Source organism: Aythya marila, assembly GCF_965140915.1.
Source record: "Aythya marila genome assembly, chromosome: 32".
Taxonomy (NCBI): Eukaryota; Metazoa; Chordata; class Aves; order Anseriformes; family Anatidae; genus Aythya; species Aythya marila.
Window position 1 is genome coordinate 340,181 of NC_139073.1, and position 22,222 is coordinate 362,402.

At 40.5% G+C, this 22,222-nt stretch overlaps 2 long non-coding RNA genes and 1 pseudogene across 3 annotated transcripts; 1 reads left to right on the top strand and 2 right to left on the bottom strand.

Moving 5' to 3' along the window:
- Positions 1-384: 384 nt before the first annotated feature.
- Positions 385-3,134, bottom strand: LOC309889022 (E3 ubiquitin-protein ligase RNF114-like; annotated as a pseudogene). The gene is made up of 2 exons: positions 2,439-3,134; positions 385-2,224 (listed from the first exon to the last, which is right to left on the bottom strand). The product of its transcript is annotated as an E3 ubiquitin-protein ligase RNF114-like (transcript).
- A 6,893-nt stretch (positions 3,135-10,027) lies between these two features.
- LOC309889079 lies at positions 10,028-12,852 on the bottom strand. The gene is made up of 3 exons (XR_014319183.1): positions 12,661-12,852; positions 11,758-11,836; positions 10,028-10,239 (listed from the first exon to the last, which is right to left on the bottom strand). It is a non-coding gene; the product is annotated as an uncharacterized lncRNA (long non-coding RNA).
- An 881-nt stretch (positions 12,853-13,733) lies between these two features.
- Positions 13,734-15,246, top strand: LOC309889056. The gene is made up of 3 exons (XR_014319181.1): positions 13,734-13,786; positions 14,733-14,776; positions 14,885-15,246. It is a non-coding gene; the product is annotated as an uncharacterized lncRNA (long non-coding RNA).
- Positions 15,247-22,222: the final 6,976 nt, after the last annotated feature.

Sequence of the window (22,222 nt, forward strand, 5' to 3'; positions counted from 1 at the left end):
CATAAGCGTCAGAAGAGTTGAAACAATGGAACTAATAGAAAAATATAGGTTTTACTTACCGGTTCAGTAAATTTTGTTCCATTCCACATGACTTTCTTCCATGAGTAGTCATAATGGACAAGCTTTTTAAGGACAAGACTCATTTTAAGACATAAAAAATAGGTAAGTTAACACAGACCACTTGCTGATATCAGGCTTAGTAAATTGGTTTCAACTATAGTTTAGAATCACCTGTTTTGGCATTGAGTTACAAATTTTCAGGATAAATTAACGTGTTCACAGTAAATTAAACAGGTCATCATCCTTTTTTTTTTTTTCTTTCCATTCCCCAAAGATCAAGCAGATTTTATGTAGGTGCAAAACTGTAATACCTATGAATGTCAGAATTGCATGGAAGTGCACTTAGAACAGTTGCAGAAATCTAGACTCAGGCCAATCTTTATCACAAAACTTTGTCATAGCCAGAACCTAGAAATCCCTACCCAACCACTAGCACATTGTAATCTCTTCACAGACCAAGCATTAGGAATCACCAACCCCATAACACAGTACTTTTCCCACACTGATGTATTTTTTCCCTAAGACTAAGATTGCAGTCACCAAGCAGATACCTCAGTGAGAATCTATACCAGCCTTACCACATTAGGGAAAGCACACCAAAACCAAGTTAAATATATTAGAAGCCACAAACTTGCTGGACACAAAGTTTAATCAAGATGTTTTAGCTGGGGTGCGTTTCATTTCTTAGGGGTAAGGCTATGCTGCAGTCTGCAGAGTGTGAAGTTTATTGGTCAAATAAATTGATTAGTACTCAGTTCTGTGGTGATGCAGGTCCGCTGCTCCAATCAGGCATGCCAAGTTCAATGAGACCAGACATCTCAGCACTACTACTCCAATTTCCAAGCTCTGTTCGGGTCTCTGAGACTGCTTGATCTCAGCATATTGACCGTGCAATTAGTGTTAAACTAAAAATGAAACTCTACAATGAAAGTGTATAACTGAGTATCAAGTATCCATTGTCTATGAATTCAAACTTGTTTATATTTTACATTTTCTTTGAAAGCTATACCTCCATCCTGTATGTATATGGAAAACAATCTAAGTACAGCTTCAGCTACCTTAGCGACGTTTAAGTAAAAACAGGAATTCAAAATACTTGTTAGAATCTGCAATGCAGAAGGCAGTGCTGTGCAAGTGCTACGGGTTATAAGTTTTGCTACCAGCTTGCCTTGAGGGATGGAACAACTAGGAATATATATATGAAATTTTTAGTTGACATAAGATACGGATATTGAAAAAGCTTCTGAATTCCCCTACAAGCATAAGGCTTAAGATTCCTAGAAAACCGATTTTTTAAACACCAGTTTAATAAGGCCAACAAATGATTAATATTTGCTATAACAGTTGAAAGTTATGCATTTTAGCTAACACCAAAGTTCTGTTTTCCAGGCAGGCTAGAAATTATGGTCAAAGTATGGAACAAAATCGTCATCAGGTATAGAACTAAAGTGTTTTGAACTAGTTTCTTACTCAGCTTCAAACATTTTTGCTAAGGAATGTTGCAGTTTGAAGACATACTGAAGACATGTTTTCCATATAATTGAGAGGCTGCCTGTGAGAATTCACACACTGGTAAACATCATGAAATCACAGGCATCATAGGCCAGTTGAAACAGGAACTAATCTGGTGAGTTAGCACCTAGGGGTCTCACTAAAGGAAAAGAGCCACAAAGACACCTCTCATACTATCATTTAAGAAATGTAAACAAGATCAGGGGAAGAAGAGGTTTACCAGCTAGTTCATGCCAGTCAATTTGGAGTATTTCTGGCTTTAGTCAAACTAGCACAACTGGCAGAAAGCAATCAGAAAACAGGCAGATGTGAAGGAAAACAGAACTGTCTCCTCCACACTGACCTATAAATAAGCTTTGTGTGAAACAAAAAAGAAAATTAGCCTTACGTGGTTGAACAACATAGTCATATTAATAAAAAACAAGAATGATACCAAAAGATCAAATGGGGATTCAAAACTAAGATTAAAGTCTTCCATATTTCTGAATGCCTGAGTTCATCTTGGCATGGACAGGGAGAAGTGCAAGAATGCTGGCCATTTCCCTCTCATGGAAGCTTGGTTTGACAATTAGTCTTCTTTTTTATTTTATTTATCCCGCAAAGAACGCATCAAAACCTGTGCCATCATATCATCTTCATCAGCATCATAATCCTATGAACAAAGGGTACAGAAATTCTTTTACTGCCAGGGCCATATTGGTTAACACAACACAAAACCAGCTGTCTCCTCCTCTGACTTAACAGTAATTCAACTTCTCGCATTATACCATCTGCAAGGACTACATTTTACAGTAGTGGCTACATAAAAAAAGCTGGGTTTTAAGAGTCATCAGGCTCACGTATTCCAAGGATGAAGAAACACGTACCACAAAAGTATCGTATGAAAACCAGTGTCGTCTCTGAAGGTGTTCCATGAAGTTAGCACTCCTGTAATTTGGATCTCCCCACGGCATCGAGGCACAAATTGGGCAAACCACTTGTTTTGCATCCATGCTGTGCAATGTTTTTCAGTGCTCAACTAGTCCTTCTTGATCAAAGCTTTTCTTGCTGCAATATGGACAAGGAAAGGTGAAGCGATTGGGGAAGTTCCTGGTGTTGTGGAGTGGTTCTTTAGTCACAGCTTTCACACCTTCCATGATATAGTTCTGGTACTTTGAACAAGAAGCTGCGTGGCTGCGCATCTTTGAGAGAAACATCTTTTTGTTGCAGCCATTACAAGTGCTTTCTGTCGCTTCGAACTGCTTTTCCAAGTCCAGAGCCCTGCTGCCAGGCGCCAGGGTGCTGCGGCAGACACCACAGACTGGCTTTTTGAGCTTGAGGCACTCCTGCAGGCATGGTGTGCAAAACACGTGTCCGCAGGGGACGCGCATGGGGCTGTCGAACACCTCGAGGCACACGGGGCAGGTGAGGCGCGCCAGCGGGTCGGGCCGCTCGAGGCCGCGGGCGGAGGGTGCGCAGGATGCCGAGGATCCGCCACCGCCCCCTGCCACCGCCATCTCGCCGGCAGCCGCCGCATGGCCACGGCCCTGGCGCACGCTTCGTTGGGTTAGAAACTGGCTGGATAGCCGGGCCCAAAGAGTCGTGGTGAATGGAGCCAAGTCCAGTTGGAGGCCAGTCACTAGTGGCGTCCCCCAGGGCTCAGTACTGGGGCCGGTCCTCTTTAATATCTTCATCGATGATCTGGATGAGGGCATTGAGTGCACCCTCAGTAAGTTTGCAGATGACACCAAGTTAGGTGCGTGTGTCGATCTGCTCGAGGGTAGGAAAGCTCTGCAGGAGGATCTGGATAGGCTGCACCGATGGGCTGAGGTCAACTGCATGAAGTTTAACAAGGCCAAGTGCCGGGTCCTGCACCTGGGGCGCAATAACCCCAAGCAGAGCTACAGGCTGGGAGATGAGTGGTTGGAGAGCTGCCTGGCAGAGAAGGACCTGGGAGTGATGGTGGATAGTCGGCTGAATATGAGCCAGCGGTGTGCTCAGGTGGCCAAGAAGGCCAACAGCATCCTGGCTTGTATCAGAAACAGTGTGACCAGCAGGGCTAGGGAGGTTATTGGCCCCCCTGGACTCGGCTCTGGTGACACCGCACCTCGAGTACTGTGTTCAGTTTTGGGCTCCTCGCTACAAGAAGGACATCAAGGGACTTGAGCGGGTGCAGAGAAGGGCGACGAAGCTGGTGAGGTGCCTGGAGAACAAGTCCTACGAGGAGCGGCTGAAGGAGCTGGGCTTGTTCAGCCTGGAGAACAGGAGGCTCAGGGGCGACCTTATTGCTCTCTACAGATACCTTAAAGGAGGCTGTAGTGAGGTGGGGGTTGGCCTGTTCTCCCACGTGACTGGTGACAGGACGAGGGGGAATGGGCTTAAGTTGCGCCAGGGGAGTTTTAGGTTAGATGTTAGGAAGAACTTCTTTACTGAAAGGGTTGTTAGACACTGAAACAGGCTGCCCAGGGAGGTGGTGGAGTCACCATCCCTGGAAGTCTTTAAAAGACGTTTAGATGTAGAGCTTAGGGATATGGTTTAGTGGGGACTGTTAGCATTAGGTCAGAGGTTGGACTCGATGATCTTGAGGTCTCTTCCAACCTAGAAATTCTGTGATTCTGTGATTCTGTGAATGTGGTCTTGTTTACTGGAGTGCACAGGAGAGAGACCATCTATCTCGTCAAAGAAAATAATTGAAGGTCGCATCTGATAGGCCTAGCACAAAAACACAGAGTAAAACAGCATTATTTAAAGGAAAAATGCACAAAAACATCATGGTTGGAATGTCATCTAAACTAGATCTTTCATTTTAGCCTCTGGGACCTCTACTGATAGAGCTACTGGAGTATCTGGCATGACTAACAGAAGACAGTCTGTGTCAACCCACTGTATCTGGGTGACAGGAAGCAAATTGTTCCAGTAGTTCTTACAGCTGACATTCACAGCAGAAACACTGGCATTTCCATTTCAGTGGGAAAAAAAAAACTAACAAAATACAAAAAAAAGAGCAAGTTCTACTTAAAAACGTTGACCACAGAAAATAATGGTTTCAACTCTGACAGAATACACTGTGCATTTCAACCTTACCTGTTCAAATAACACACGAAGTTGGCGTTCTGATTCCCCCATGTATTTTCTCATGCAGTCTGAAGCATTTCTCATAAAAAATGATATTTTCCTGTCACTTCGACTATATTCACTGGCAAGTGCACGAGCAACTAGTGTTTTCCCTGTTCCTGGGGGGCCATAAAATAGACAGCCTCTGCAATAAAAATGATCCAGATAGGAAAAAAAACATCATGATGAGTACCTCCTACAACCATCGTCTCTAGAACAAACTCATCCTTCCTAACCAAAACACATCATGTACAAGACAGCAGTAATAGCTGAAGTGTGGGTAGAGGCAGAACAGATAGAAGTTCTGCGTTTTTACAACGTTTCACAAGAAAATTCATTTTTTTCACCCAAAGAAATGAATAAGGGGGTAACTCAAACGTATAAAACCTTCAAAAGAGAGCATACTGTCCCAGAAGGACACTTCCAAAACTGCTGACAAACAGGGTGATTACAGCAAACCGGAGCCAAACGGGCAAACTTCAGCACAGAATCTGAGAATGGGCTGAATGGTGAATCACCAGTTCATTCTTCAGCAATAAACTGCATATTCTTGCTTTCACAATATGCAGAATCTGTTAGTAAAGCATTTAATGCTCCTTTCAAAAGCATTAAGTTACTGGGTTTGGTCTCTCAGACCATCTATTGCTGATGGCAAGTGAGGAAGCCTAAAGCCAGAAGGAAAAGCGATGCCTTAGCACTCAGAGGAAAAAAAAAAAAAAGAAAGCAAAAGTAGGCAGGAAAAACAACTGGGCTTCCAGGCAACATATTACAATTGACTTCCACTAGATAATCCCTTCTTGCTTACAAACTAATCAAGCTGACTTGTACATAAAACTGAGAACAAAACCACTCCAACCCAACTAACCCAACTTTTTAAAAACACCAGATGGTAAAACTTAAAATTTTAAGACATTGCTTATATTTTTAACCTACAAATATTCTTGATTCTATCCGTTTTTAAGAAACCACTTTTTGCTACTACTAAAACAAATGTTCACCGCTGCCAAAAATGTTGAAGCATGGAAGCATATTGATACCTTAATTGAACTTTCTCCTGAAAACAGCTGACTTAAGATTTATCACTGTAATGAGTTACCTTGGGGGCTGAATATTGAACCGCTGAAAAACTTCTGGATACAGGAAGGGAAAAATCACCATCTCTTTCAAAGCTGCGATGTGTTCGGAAAGACCACCCACGTTCTCAAATCCAATCTAAAGAGAAATTCAACACAACAGAGTTTGTATGTTAAAGAAAGCAGCAATCTAGATCAAGGTTTCATCAGAAATTATCTCAGCACAATGGAAACATTCTGGGCAATTTTTGAAGTTGCTTTAGAGAAAACCATCAACAAAGGTAGTTGTAGATGGCACACTGAGATCTTTCATAATCACTGGAAACACTCACTGACATGATGATTAGTTTACGACTTACCACACTATTTGCATTGCATCTCCCTGACTTCTTCCAACTTTCTTTTGATCCCTCTGAACTCTCTTTAGGTCCCGTTTCTGACGTTTCACTCGAAAAGTCCTGATTTGAATTAAGGAGAAGTTATAGGGCTTCTTTTTCTTTAAGATGCAGCTCGAAGATTTGTTTTTCGTAATAATGCCAAGCAAATGTAGAAGACATTAATTAATATATAGAAGACCTAATTAATTGACATAAACTTACACAGTTACATTCAGATAAACTTAAACATGGCTAAATATTCATTGGAAGGAGGTTCATCCCTCCCCTATTCTCTAACGACAGCAACCTTCTTGGTTGCTCTCGCCATCCTCACTGCTCTCACCACCATCCTCCGTATCACACGTGCTAAGCAAGGGAGATGAGCAAGAGGGTGTAGAATCACTGATGTCATCTGCACGTCTCTGTCTGCAAGCAAGCATATAGACCAGAAAGTTAAAAAGAAAATAGAGCAGATACTAAGTAACACCAAAAATTAAGGGAATTCTATCTCAAAATTTACTCTGAGATCTATTTTCCAGTCCATTGTACTCCTTAGGAATCTGATTTCAAAGGCCATGACATGATTTTCCTCGTGACAACTGTCTGCTTTCAAGAATGCTCAACAAAATATCTGGCAATCAACAGCATTCTCTACGCACTAACTGCTTACAGAATCCAAAAAGCCTTTATCATTACTAAGGCAATTTATCATTTCATTTAGATCTTTTATTGTTTAAGGTTAACTTCATATAGAAACATTAGTTGATTCCAAACAGAAACTAGAGTCAGTATTTGAGTGATAACTTTTTCTTTTTTTTTTTTTTTTAAATCTAACAAAACTTCCATAAAGCCTCTCCCTCTAAATCGAATAAAATTATTTTCGGTTTTAAGAAAATCATTTGTATCCTTCAAGATTAAATAGTCTGACTAAGATTTTTAAGGGGGGATTCTGGCTTCAGTTCCAGAACCAAAGAATTTCAGTTACAGAAACTCAGACACTACCTCCATAATCATCTTATCAGCGACCCACAAATATTGGAGTTAAAAAAGAAACCAACTTAAAAGTATCCACCTCCTCCCCACCAAATATTTCTTTCCTCTCTACCTTAAGACTACCAAAGTACCGATCATAAACTTACTCTGTAATTACCACTAAACTGAAAACCCTTTGAAGCATTATGCAGTAAGGAGACTGACAGCTCTACGGATAAGTAAGAGCTATCACTAGCCATACACCAACCTGGCACGTCTTCTATATTTTTGTGACCCAGCATTTTCAAGTGACTCTTTCTGTCTGACAGAATGGGGCTGGCCCGAGTTAGTCCTCTCTCGATCTCTTTGTCTTACTGAAAGGAAAGAATTTAGAATAATGATACAGATACATTTAAGAGAGGAGGATATCAAAAGATAAAGAAAATGCCACGTGTTTCACTCATCCCTAATTCCAGAAGAATTTTTAACTGTTTTTGCTTTTCATCAGTGCATGGCACAAGTGGAAAACTACGCCCTGTTTAAAGGTGAACTGAAAATCACAAGAGCAAGACTGTTAAGTGTGATTAATTACTGTTATATCAAGGATACATAGCACTAAGCATGCCAAACAGCAAAGAAATACAATGTGCACAGGACACACGTGTCTGATAAAAACAGTGAAGTTCATGTGCAGAATGAAGGTACAGAACTGAAACAGAACTGTGTGTGCAAACACATGTATTTACATTCAAAAATTTTATCTCACTTATGTGCAAGAAATAAGGTTTTAAGAGAAACTGTGCGTTCAACCTACTTTCCATAGGAGCTTGGTAGCAGTCAACAGGTTTACTCTGTCGAAGGTTGTAACGCCTTGGAACATCTTCACCATCATTTTCTTTGTTCTCACTTCCTTTTGATGTTTGTAGTGTACCACAAAATGACACCGAATCGTTAAGTACTTTTGCAAATTATATGAAATCCAAAATGCATTACACAGATGCCTGTAAGTTTTATTATTATCGTTATTTTAATGACACGGTGGATCCTGCAAAACCTTAAGATGAATTTATGCAAGTCACGTTTCAGAAATCACAAATCCTAGCAGATGAGCATGCATCTAGACATTGTTCTGTCCTCTCTGAAACTGCTGATGGACTTGTCGTCAGCCTCAGTGTTTAACAACAGGCAAAATTCTGTCATATTGCTTAGCTAAGATGCAGATCTTCTGAAAACAGCTATTTCAGAAAGTCACTTCTTAGTCTGAGAAAGTATTTAATGGAAAGGGTTTTAATAATCTGTAGTGCTAAGACTAAGCGTAGTAATCTAAGTCCAAGTCTAGCTCTGCCACAAATTCTGGGAGCAATAATGGGCCAGACACAGGCTTGAAGCTCACCAATGAGAAAACAATGCCAAATGCACATAAGCTTAGGCCATTAGCTTCTGTCAAGTAACCTGAAGTTGTTTCATGAAAGATGGTAAAAAACACAAGAACCAGAGTGCAATTATCTACTGGGTTCTGGAGAATATCCTCTCACGTTAACAGCAGGACACCGAGGAAGGAACATACATACTCCGTTCACCTACCTGTTTGCCAAAAGGACTTATCTTTTTTTCTTGGAAAGCACTGCCCTCTTTGGTTTTTATTTTTTAACCCTAACGGTTGCATTGCTTTCTGAATGCAAGGTAGGTGCCATGGGGTATACAGACAGCACACAGAAAACTGAGCAATCAGTAAATGAGTTTGTGATCACTACCATCTCCAGTCCTTGGTGTTCCAACACTTCTATCACAAAAGCATGAATTTCTCTGCTTTAGTGCTCCTCTAACCCTTTCCTTTTTCCAATAACTTCCTTTATAACAACACTGACACTTTCCTCACTCTTTTCTGGCATATTTTTCATTATAAAAGTATATTCTAGCTCTTTCCTGATTTAAAATTGTAGTTTGCATTTTGATCATCAATTGATTTCCCATTCAACATGCTATTTAAAATTCCTCTCTGCAAGTCTCTACTGCACAGCTCCCTGAAACCCACACACTTTAACCAAGCTTCTCCCTCTAGACTGGCCCCCTCCTTGTATTCAAGCTCCTCTTATTAAGACTTTGAGCTAATGTTTTCCTAACTAAACCTCCAAAGGAGTCAACTCTGCTTCTCCCTTACTAGTCCATGGCCCAGCCATTCTTCCTCTGAAGAACTTCCCTCGGGTTCCCACCTGCCACTGTGCATCTCTCTGCTCCTCTGGGCCTCTGAAGGGAGGAGCAAAGTATTTTCTGGGGCTCAGCCTCCTGTCACTGTCTCTCTGAGTTCCTTTGCAGGTGTGCAGCTGAGCTCTATCACATAATCTAACTCGTCAGCTTGTCTACTGCAACACCCTTTTCGGTCCTTAAGTACAGTCTTGCCCTGTTCTGATCTGTTTAGAAAGCTCCTACAAGGATGATCTAATTTACTGCCTTAATCACAACTAACGTTCTTCTCAAAAACTGTAAGTTTTCCCATCACTTCCAAGTTAATATGGGCTTTCGTGGCTTAACCTCATTCCACAAGTCACTGAGTACCCAGATGACAGCTCCTAATTACAGGCCCTGACAGCAGCTTACGGTGACTGCCTCCTAAACACAGAAATGCACAACGCTATCTTCCCTCCTGCTGAGCTTCACGCTTGGGAGGAGCTTTTCATACACATCTGGCAGCCTATCTATCTTGCTTCCTGAAAATTCTTGCTGTGCTGCTCAAAACCATGAAAACTGTCACGCTCCTGCTGTAGCGGTATCGCCGTTTCACATGCTGAGTAACGCTGTCCATTTCTTTCCATTCCCACCTGTCTACAACCATCTGTTGCCTTTTATCTTGTAAGCAGTTTGGAAAAGGGCTGTTTGTTTTTTGTTGTTTTTTTTTTTTTTTTCACCTGTTCTGAGCTCACTACAGTACAGCCCTAGAGCTCATACTAAGGCTTGTGAAGTCAATAGCAACACAGAATTGTTACAGAAGACAAATACCCAGTAGATTAGCTTGTTTCAATTGTTTAAGACAAGGCTTTTGGTTAGAACAGAGTAAAGAAAACTTAAAACCAGAACTCACCAATCTCATCTGGACTGCCAGGTCCAGTTCTTTCAAAGTCCGACTTCACACAGGTCAAGATATCAAGGTTCTCCTAATTCCAAGCAGCAAGAAAGATCGGTCACAAACGTGCAGAAAAACAGACGTGCATACACGTACATCCACTGACAGACACGTCTGTCTGTTGATGCTTACACAGTAACATTATCGAGGCACCCCGTATACACACAAAAAATAAATTATTGCACAAGAGGAGAGAATGGGAATATGATTGCGTGCACCCACAATCAGTAACAAGAATTTCTGCTCTAAACCAGGGCTCAGTACATGCAGTGGTTAAATACTTGCCCAGATACAAAACTGAGTGCATTAGTTAATCATAGGTTAATAACCTACAGTGTGACAGAAGCAAGGAAAAAGAACTACCTTTCTAGCAGACATACCAAAAGAAATCATACAGGCGTGTGAGAGATGCTAATAAAAAGTACTGTGGACAATTCTGGATTCATTTCACAGCCCTGGGCAACCAGCTCTAGGTGTCCCTGCTTGAGCAGGGGAGGGTTGGACCAGGTGACCTCCAGAGGCCCCTTCTAACCTCAACCATTCTGTGATTTGAGAGAAAAAGAAGGCAATTCAGAGCTAAACAAAAAGCTATGAAAGTAGGTTATCGGGAAGTTTTAAAATGATGTGCCTATCATTCAAAAGAACAGTAATTTAATAAAATAGTTTAATTTAATAGAGCAAAACTAAGACAGAGGAGTATGATTGCTGCATACAGCTTTAACAGGGGTTCCTCTAGAGACAGGGGTTTATTTAAGCTCTCAGGCAAGGCCAGCACACGAACAAATATACATAAAGTAGCCATCAGTTCATTCAGCTGGAAATTTGAAAGGCTTCAAGTTCCTGAAAACTCTGGGAGCAGTTTGCAACCAAGGAAGAATTCTAAAATGCAAGTTAGGTCAATTAAAGAAAACAGCTCCATTTGCCTGTAACAGATGATTAAAGCTACATGATACTGGAGACTCTTTGTGAGCTCTCGGGAAAAAAAACGTTAACAGGAATCAAAATTCGAGCGAGTGACCAACACAGGAAGCCATGCACTGCCTTTTGTTAAGCTTTCCAAGTAAGTGCGTTCCTGAGCATGACGAGAAATATGATCTAGGAGTTACGGATAAAAAGCTAAACAGCTTAAACTGCCAAGCTGATGGAAAGCACCAGTCTTTCTGCATATTCAGTCCCCCAGGCAGAGCTTTTAGTAACATTTGGAGTAAAAACCCAAGTCCAAAACAGCTGTTTGTAAACAGTGTCTATTCAAAATGCAGAAGGCAATTCAGAAACTGGAGTGGAAGACATGCATTTCAGCATCTCCCCGTTATCCCACATCTTCTGCAGAAGATGCTTCCTCCACTCTTAAAAGATATCTGGAGCACAACCGTATCAGTAAGACATGAAGATATAACCAGAGAGCAAGACCAAATGGTAGTTTAGACCACACTATTCTTTGGAAGGAAGTTATTTCAGTTCAATTAAAAATTACAACTAAGTTACTTCCCTACGTGAAATACTCTACAAAAATGGCAAACTGACGGAGTATTTGCTCTGTCATTTGTACCTCAACATCTTCCCAACATCTTTGGCATCTACGCATCTGCTCCATTTCATCCATTTTTTGTAGCACAACTTCCGCAGTACTAAGATACAAAGTTGACATGTAAGAGCAAAGTTAGGCATGTATGAACAAAATAAAACAGCACACATAATCAGTAAGAGATTTTAATGTAGTACGCACAAAGCAAAAGTCATTGACACTTAGCCAAGATTTTAGACATTACCAAAAAATTAGGTCAAATCTTTATTTTTGATAGAGATTTAAGAACAAGCTTTTGAGGATTTGCAAACATACGCTGTTTTCAGGTTTATTTTCCCCTCTTACTGAGCACATTTAAAATATATATATATTTAAATGCAGGAGGAAAATAAGAATTCTGACATCCTACTAAGATGTTATAAAAAAATTATGTCAACTTTTAATCCTTCTTAAGTTGCTCTGCACAGTAGCATTAAGTCATTTTTTGTTAACCGAGGAAAGGCTGTTTGTTCTTCTCTACATGGGAATCTAAGTTTCGTGTTGTAGAAAATGATGAAATGCAAGGAAAGCAAATTCTGAAGCAGAAAACAATTTTGGCTTCAGAAACAGAAATAAACCATGGACAGAAATGCAGAATCGCTAGGACTACTTTGCTTTGACTGTATCAAACCATCCTCAGTTTCTTAATCAAGCATTACATTTACTTTTGTGAGTATGGAACCAAAAGTTCATTAAAAATGAAGGCACTTCTGATGCTAAGAAAACTGCCAAATGGGGAAAACTCAACAAATTGAACTCTCAATGCCAGGAGCAGCCATACCTCTTTGCTGTCAAAATACAGAGCAAGTCGAGGCCAACATCATGCCACAGTGCAAAGGCTTGCTAAGAAAGATCATTTTAAGAGGTCTGCAAGAAAAGATGACTTACTTTGTTATAAGTTTGTCAAATAGAATGGACGAGTTAGTAGTAGAGTACCGACTGCGTCCGACTCTACAGCTGCGGCGCAGCTCCAAGTCCCTGTTTTCTCCGTGGACTCGTCTCACAGTTTTTGCACCAGCTCTACTCCTCAATGTTCTGGTGACTGAAACGCAGAAACAAAGTATTTTGAAACAGTGAAGATGGGATTCTCCTTATTTCACCGTTGCTCTTGTAAAATGGAAACAGACAAACAAAAAAGGCACCCTGAAGTGGATTGATTTTTCTTTACATTTCAGATCAGAAGTTGTTGTCACAACCACTGCATTCCACTTACTTATCGCTCTGCACGTTTAAACCGTCTACTTAAAACTGTGACCTGTAGAGAAATTCTTAAAGAGACTGAAAGCTAGCCAGACAAAAAAAAAAGGTGCAACTTTTGTTCCATGCAGGAGGGAAATCTACTCCAGTTATTTCTGTCTTGGAAAAGTGAGAACAATCAACACCTTTCTCTAAGGTGTTTTCACTCCATTCATGTCAAACTGTATCTAACAGTGCTCAAAACAAACACTATTACATTGCAAGCCTCTTCCTAAGAGGTGTATGTTTGATTACTCTGTTTATGCATGCAGCACTTTCATTTCCTGCATTATGATCTAACAGCTCAAGGAGGTAAGAATCGTTTCAAGAGAAACACCCAAACACCACATAACTCAAACTCGTGCTTTTTAGAAAAAAGCCTGCCCATTGTTTACCATACAGCACCCTTTGGCACAGGTTTGTTGCTTGCACTGTCATTAAAAGAGCCAAGAGGACAAGGGGAAGGGAAGAGCTACACCACTGTGCTGCTAGGATCACAGCTAAGGTTTACTTTTGTGCTTGCCAGCTATAAAACTGAGTTTGAACTTATCAAGTATCGATTTACTTTGCACAATTAGAACAGTTTGCTTTGTGCCTACGAAGCTGCAATTCACACTGCTCCCTCCCCAAGGAATTCATAAAATCTCCTATTTGCACCTACCTCTCTTCACAGAAAAGTCACTGAGGAGTGAATTCAGCTGACTACAGAAGGCTTTGGGGCCAAATGAAAGCGATGGAGTGACCAAGTGCCATCCTCTTCAGTAACCAGCGTAAATAGGTATCCCGGGAAGTTACAGCCACTTACCTGTGTTATATTCTTTTTTTCGTTCCAGTTTTGGCTTTCTCAACTGCCTACATTAAGAAAGAGGACAGGGGAGAGAAGGGAGAAAAGACTTGTTGTATTAGACCCATCAAGGATGGGAAATTTCACCATGTTTACAAGCCAGTTCTCCATGGTATTCAAAGAGAAGCCTGTAGGCCTCACGCAGGATCCAGATCCCAAGTCTGTTGCGTACCATATACACGCGGTTCTGTATGTACCCACATTTCCTAGCTTGCTCATGTTGAATTCTCAAAATTATGAGCAATAGCACCCAAGTGGAAAAGATACATGTCCTGGTTTCAGTTAGGACAGAGTTAGTTCTCCTCCTAGTAGCGGGTAGGTTGCTATGTTTTGGCTTAGGAAGTGTGAAAGGATGTTTAGAAGAGTGCTGATACCACCCCGATGTTTCAGTTGCTGCAGAGCAGTACTTACAAGAAGCCAAGGACCTTTCGGTGTCTCACTGTCCTACCAGCGATCAGAATCAGCGCACAGCAACAGCTGCGAGGGGACAGACTCAGGATGGCCGACCCCAACTGGCCAAAGAATTCTATGCCTTATGGCAACACGCTGCACCATGGATAGGGCGGGGCAGCCGGGCTGCTAGGGGTTACGCTGGGCACTGGTCAGTGGGTAGTGAGCAACTGCATTGCACATCACTTGTTTTGTACACATTACTATTAGCAGTACTATTATCACCATCATCATCATTATTATTATTTTCCTGTCTTAATAAACTGTCTTTATCTCAACTCGCAGGCTTCACTTTCCCGTTTCCCTCCCCCATCCCAGAGAGGGAGGTGGGAGGGTTGGAGAAGGGCTGTGTGGTTTAACCCGGCCGGCAGCTAAACACCACAACAACACCTCAAAGGGGTTTGGGAAAAAAAAAACATGTTTTTTTTAGAAAAGCAGAAGACTTCCACTGAGAAGAGGGATTCTAGTTTTAAGGTACTGGTATGCCATCAGCATGCTCATAGGCCTCTGCTGATTTTAGCCAGAGGTTTATCAGGCCACAACTCACTGCACATGCTTTCTCTCTTGCTTTTCAATCTACAGATCGAACAGAGATTGAACATACAGAAATACAGTACCTTGAAAAGCGTCTTCTCTTGACATTTCCCCTCAGTATCGCCATACTTTCTTCAAAGCTGGAGACTGAACACCGCAGGATGCTTTTTCTCATTGATCTTAAACGGTGTCCGTTGAAACATTCAATACTGGTAGAAGAATAATCCTAGGGAAAGAAGGAAATAAGAATATATTTATGCAAACCACGTAGATTCAGATAAAGAAATTCTGCCTCACGCAAGTTTAATTAACCCTCCTGACTTGGTAGTGGGGCAACTAATGGCAGGCAGACACTTAAACGCTGCTGTGCTCAAGAAAAACCTGGGAAAAAAAAAAAAAAAAAGCTTTCAAAACTGAAGCTTCCCTCTCCCCACCATTTTCTTGTGGATAACTTAAGCTTAATATCCTTGGCAAAAAGATATTGCAGCAAAACCTTTCACATAAACTTAGTGTTTCGTGAAAAACAACAACAACAAAAAAACTTTAAATTCAATTGGATTTTTTTTCATAAATTCAATTGGAATTTAAATTCAAAACTTTAAATTCAATTGAATTTAAATTAAAAAAAAATAAACTAATTAATTTAAATTAAAAAAATTTAAATTCAATTGACTGTTCAGAGGAACAGTCAAGCTTGACATTATACATCCTAGAATTAAAATCTAGTTTGAGTTTTTCTCCCATCTCCAGACCTTGCGAAAGATGCTGATTAGGAGCTCTGTCAAAAAAAGTGTAAGGCTTGTTATATCAAAGCTTTGAACCCTTCTTACTGCCCTTGACCTTCTTCACATTGCTGCTCCTACAAAGGGTGAGTACTATCATTTTTAGTACGGGAGGGAAGCTGTGATATCCTTGAGTGGGGGGTCGTTCTGTTTACAAAATGAAGTTCCAGTAAGAGTACATCAAATGAACCAACTTTCTTTGAACTTTAATTCATCACTATATTGAATGAATGACCTCTGGATTTCTCTCTCCCATTTGGAAGTCAATTTGAAAACAAAATACCTCTGCCATAAAGAGCCAGGCATCAGAGACACCTGTTGCGCCTCAAGAACAGAGAAGGTATGAATGACAAGAGCAGCTGAATAAAATGCAACTTGCCATTAGAAATGGGTGTACTGGCATCTACAGGTGCCGCTGGCATCTCCTCATTTTCATTACTCTCTTCCTCTGGTTTCTCGTCTTCAGTAGCAGGGTTCTGCCGTGGTGACTTGGAGTTGTCGCATGGAGCACACGCTGGAGAGGTGCGACCTTGCAATAAAGAATAGATACCAAAGATCTTTGCCGTGCATTTTCAGTTACAAATGCAGAGACAAGTCTTCAAATCCTTAGCGTTAAAGCATGTACCTCTTTTCTCACGAGATTCTTTAATTTGTTCACAAAGTCGTCCAAACTCTGTATCCATTTCGTTCCTCGCCATTGAATATGCAGTGTCTTGCAAAACATAGGCGCTGTGACGATCTGAAATTTTACAGACTTTAACTGAATGTTGTCTACCAACCAATGAAACTGTTTTGATCACAGAAAAAATTGCTTTCTTCATAGGTTGGTTCCAAAAGGTTATCTCAGTGAATATTTTCAGCATAACAACATCGAAGTTAATTAAAACAAAAGCACTAGTTCCTTGGGAACACTTGTATCACAATTCCATACCCAAGTAGCAAAATGATAAAATATTTACAATGTGGTAAGAGATGTTCTCTGTGGATGTCCAAAATCATCTCATCCATCCGAAGTCTATTGTCCACACACAGCATTTATCCATCTATACATCTGACAGATATTTTAAACTAGGGCTAAAAAGCACATCCTCACCTGTAGATCTTTGATCCGGGTAGTACTCTGAGGCATTGTTACAGATTAGATCGATGTCCTTCAGATAGTCTCCTGCAGCGAGGTACTGGCGCGAGTCAATTTGAGTCAGAACTGTTGAAAGATCCATCGGCTCTTTAATCCTTGTGGCATAGTCAGGTACCTGCAGATCAAATACAAGCATTCAGGGGTTTTCTTAACCTTGCACACTGTCTACCAAAATTATTCTGAAAACTTTAAATAAATGACTTCCTAAAAACTCTGAACATTTGCGATGCATCAGAAGATGCTGAAATTAACCAGTTTGCTTCTCAAAAATGGAAGGGCTCTTTCAACTGGCATTAGAGCTGCTAGGAGAGGACAACAAGAAGTAGGGAGGTCAGAAGCACATGCATGGTAGAGAAGAAACACTGAGGGTGGGAGATTTATTTCACTTTGCTGCAGAAAATCACAACAGTGAAAGCTGAGCAAGCCATCCGACATTTTCTTTGTTGTCGACATTGAGGAAAAGGTGCATGAATTGCACCTGTGAAGTACCTATTGCAGGCATCTACTTTAGAATGAGATAACTGGGCCGAGAGGTGCTGATTTCTTCCCTCAGACCAGAAGAGGAGCCTAATGACTAGTTCAGATGAGGACATATGTATTTGTCGAGATTTTTCACAGCTCAAGAACCTAGGAGAAAAGGGGAAGAAAAGCCAGTGGATGCCCACATGAAGAGGACTTTTGCTGATCCGCAGGTATATTCAAGTTACATCTGTCTTTGAAATACACGCCCCTAGTTTAGGCTTATCTAATAAATTAAGGAGAAAAAGGGATATAAGCAGCCAATTGGAGGAAAAAGAAAACACACTGCACTTATGATTGATTCCTATTGAGGAGTTCCAGATGAAACAGAGAACAGGACCTCAAAACTTATTTTTACAAACTGCTGCTCCTATTCCTGTTCCCACAGGAACTGACAGTCCAAGAAAGGGCTTTAGACTTCATTCAAGTAGTCCTGTAAATACTGTTTGTAATTATAAGGAAAGATCTCCGTGCTTTTCAGTGCTGTGACATGCCTACGTATCAAAGCCTTTTCACGAGCAAACTGTGTTGGCATTTGGACTGGCTTTTTAGAATGAAACCAGGGCTTTCAGCGAATAATCCCATAAGAGACATTTGAGAGTCAGCAAAATGACATATGACAAATTACTGACAGAAAATGACCACCAAAGCAAAGCCCAAAGAGCTAGTAACTTTGATAGGAAAGTTTTAGATGTACTTCTTATATCCTCCTCACCTCTTTTCTTTACAGGAGGCTTAGCCACTTCATTTAGAATTAGGTCCTCAAAAAAAGCTGCTCTCTCTGCCCTACCAGACAATTCAATATTGCACACTTCTCCAAATTCCTTATTAAATAATTTTGGGATCTAAAGCAGAAGGAGGAAAGACATTTCAGATTTAAGGCCACAAAAACTCATATTCTATTCCAAAAAGACGAGTACCTTTTCAAATTAATAATAACCTGAAGAACACAAACTGAAAAAAGTTATCTTCCTGGCCTTAAAAGGCTACATTTTCACAGGCTGGCACGGCAAATTCAAATATCGCCTTTAAGAATCACCTGTAGAATTAAAGCTCGCTGAAGGGATTGTACGCTACACTGATAAAGTAATGGCTTTCACCACATCCAACAGCGCCTCCTTTGTATTTACTTGCCTTGCTGCATCCTTTACTTAGAACCTTTATGGCTATAGAGGGAAGAGAAAGGCTTCAGCAGACAAGTGAGGGCTTTTTGCTGAGTTTTTATTTCTCTACCAAAAGGTGTCTGAAGTAGCTAGTACCTCTACGTCTTCCTCCATGTTCAAGTTCTAGTATTAAAAGGTAGGTAAGGAATTTCACTACTTATTTTAGAAGGAATTTACAACCTGTACAAAAACTTCTGTGGGAACTCAAGCACTTTCAAAGCAGTTGATAATAAACACCTCTAGGTTAGACCCGTTCTCTTCCCCCAATAACTGAGACAAAATAATCAGAATGAGAACAGCGTGGTCCTGTTTTGGGCACCTTCCCTTAATGTAAACTCTCAGAAGTCAATGAAGTCCTGCACGTACTTTTACTACAGTTTATTTAGGACTACAACTAGAATTCGATTCCAAAGTTACTTTAGCAGAAATTGGAACTCAGCTTTCCAGCTTGGAATGCTTTGGCCTATCTGAAGAAAGAAACTGATTTTTTATTTTTTTTAATCAAAGTGTTTCAATTCTCTACTAAATTGCATTATTAGCAGTTTACCCAACATAGCATGGAATGGCAGACTGTCAGAAGAAATCTCTTCAGTAAAGACATTCTCTTGTCATTTCAAGCACTGCATATTCTTGACTGAACTACTTTGTAGCCACCTGAATTATTGTATTAATTTATTATTTGCATGCATGAGAAAGGGGTGAAAGTCACTTGCTTGACTCAGAAAAAACCTTAAGCAGATGCTTTCACAGTATTCTTTTTCTCTAAGCAAATTTTAAGTGATTTGTTAGGGTGCCTGAGTAATAACAGCATGCATTTAACAAAGCACAGCATTTTGATGCTGAAAGCATTCATAAATTACAAGACACTGAAGAAATAGTAAGAAAAGTATTGACAAATACCTCTTCTGGGAGATCTGAGTGACATACATCAGACGTAGCAAGCAGCAAAACTGGCGAAAATGCTGGAATGTTATGTAGTAGAGTTAGAAAAGTAAGTTTCAAGGCAGGTCCAGCGTTGTCCCACCATAAATGGATATCTGGGACATAAATTATGCTTGGTGCTGTCTTCTGAGCATTTCGGATCAGCTACTGAAAAGGAAAGCTTGGGTAAGAAAACTAAAACACATAGAATAACCTGTTAATACATAGCTACATAGCCATTGGACTGCCCCATGAAATGAAACTACGTGAACAGAGTGGCAAGCATCCTTTCACATAAGGAATTTCTCTGTGCACCCTTTCAGATTATCAGTATTCGGAGAACTCTAGTCAGAAGATGGGAAGGATATATTCAGGCAGTGGCTAGACACCGTAGCTGTATGGCCACAGCCACAATCATCACATAACAAAGAAAGGAAATGTCCCTCTTATGGGACACATCAGTATTCAGTCATGTAACATGTCTGTCCTTACTTGTATGGCTCTCAAACTTTTCCACTAAAGGTAAAAATATTTTGAGGTAGTGATGCCAAACAATAAAATGGATTTCCTGCCTAAACGTAAAAACACCAAATCTGTTCATTTTTTCTAGTTAAAACCACATCAGCGTGCAAATGAAGTGTTTTGTGAATGTTAATGCTTTTATTGCACATACTGCAACAGCACAAGTTGTGTATGTCCGTGTGAAAACAAAATAAACAGAAGCCCCAAACCTTGGTTGCCTTACTAATATAATTTAAAAGAAGGCTACAAAAAGTAGCCGACATGCAGTCTGGTACAGAGCCATCTACTGGGAGCACACAGTCTTAGGAGGCAATGAGAACTACTTTCTGGATCCCAGTGACATGAGCAGCATTTCTTTCCACAAAGAGATGCTTATTAGCAACACCGCCCAGCTTTCTGAGCTGCTAGCAACATCCTCACTGTGAAATTGAGTATGGAAAATGTGGACATGTACAACATTCAGATTGTTTGTGGTTTTGTCTAAAAGAAAAGGGGATTTTCAGACAGAAGCAAACATCCCAGCACATTAAAACAAGGCCACCTCCATTACCAATGAATTTTGCTCACCTTACTTGCAACTCGATTGATCCTTTACATACAGTCAGTGAATCCGATGAGAATAAAAAGGTACGTGTCCGCAGATTTCTTCTGGCAGTGCAACATTTGTAAGCAGAACAGAAAGGTCCAGGGTGTGAACGGGAAACTTCTCCAAAGCGTGCAACACCGCGGGTGCCACGGAAGAAACCTGGCCGTACCCTTCTTTTCCTACTATTAGCAGACGGGGCCGGCATGATGTTGGTTCGCAGAAAGCACTCCTAGAACAAGAGTTAAGAAAACAAGTTTATAAATGAGGTGCTGAATAGACAGACACACAGATGTTCCAAGTACTTTTCCTATAGACTTTCTTTTCCCTCCCCAAATAATCCAAATGGCAGTGGTATATTAAATACATGTAAGATTTCCAGTTAAGTTATTCAGTCATCCCAAATGTTTCATCTTCTTCCCTTGTGTTTCCTATTCTTTACTAAACCAAGACTGCAAATTAATATCCCTGCAATCTTGCTTTACTACTAGGAAATAAATTTGCTAGGAGCATTTGTTTCCCCACTACAATCAGGCTGTACCTTTGCTGGCTTAAATCAAAGATGCTAGAGACTTAGCCTTGCTCTGAAGCACAGAAAATCTTCTGGACAGCACAGCAATAGAAACTGAGAAAAATAACTGATCCAGCTGCAACAACATGATCTAACTTTCCAACTGTGGGCTTGCATGACTTCCATACTAAAATACCAAAAGATTAACACAACTTGGTGGCTTAACAAATAAAGACACCGTTCAAATTTTTCTCAAGGTGTTTTAACAAGCCATTTCTCAGTTTTCTTTCTGCTACATAATTCACTACTGGTTTAACAATCCTGGAAAACACAAGGGCAAAAGGTGGCAACACAAACCCATAAAGTTGGCGTATTTTTAGCTAAAAGGACAGACAGGACATTTATGTGGTCTTGAGTCTTTCAAAGAACGCCATGGATTAAGTCAACGTGTTCTGGTAGTCTACGGATCACTTTGGCTTAGGAAGAGAAGCCTGCGCTTTTCAATTTAGTTATTCAGAGCAACTTCATTACTACTTTAGTCCCTTCACCCTTTCTTCTTGTGAATACCAAGCACCTCTTCAACACACAAACTTGATGTTACCCCTTCGTCTACCACCCCTCGCACTTTTAACAGCTGGAACTGTTTAAAAGACTCAGCAGACCTGAGAATTTAAACGTAACAGGGATCTATCTTTCTTTACCTGCTGAAACAGAGGCGTTTTTTCTCTGGTCCGTCAGGCATTCCATCTTTTAATTCATCTCCAGAAACCAAGGATGCATCGTCATCACTGTCGAACATATCATCTTGTAAAATACGATTGAAATGCTCTGAAAGGCAAAAGAGGTTTGTTAACTTTCCTGAATAGCCTTTGTCTCTTTCTCTTACATTAATACAGCTTCTAAATAAGTGCCAAAACCCTTTCTTCATTTGAGAGCACACACTGAAAGCTATTTCCTAGAGTTCATCCCACCACAGATTTAAGGAGATGGCACAAGGCCCTACAAAGCTGTACTAAGTCCCACTGATGTGGTATCACTGATGTGATAAGGTATGCTACTCTTGGTGATTTTTTTCTCCCCCTTGGAATAAAGGAGATTACGAACAATTTCTGCAGTTGCTAAATAACTAAAAAAAAAAAAAAAAAAAAGAACATTTCTTTCTGGAGGAGGTTCCCACAATGAAAGCACGGTGATAAAGGATGTGATGGTCACAGAATTCCATTCGTCTAGTAAGTATTAATGCTAAT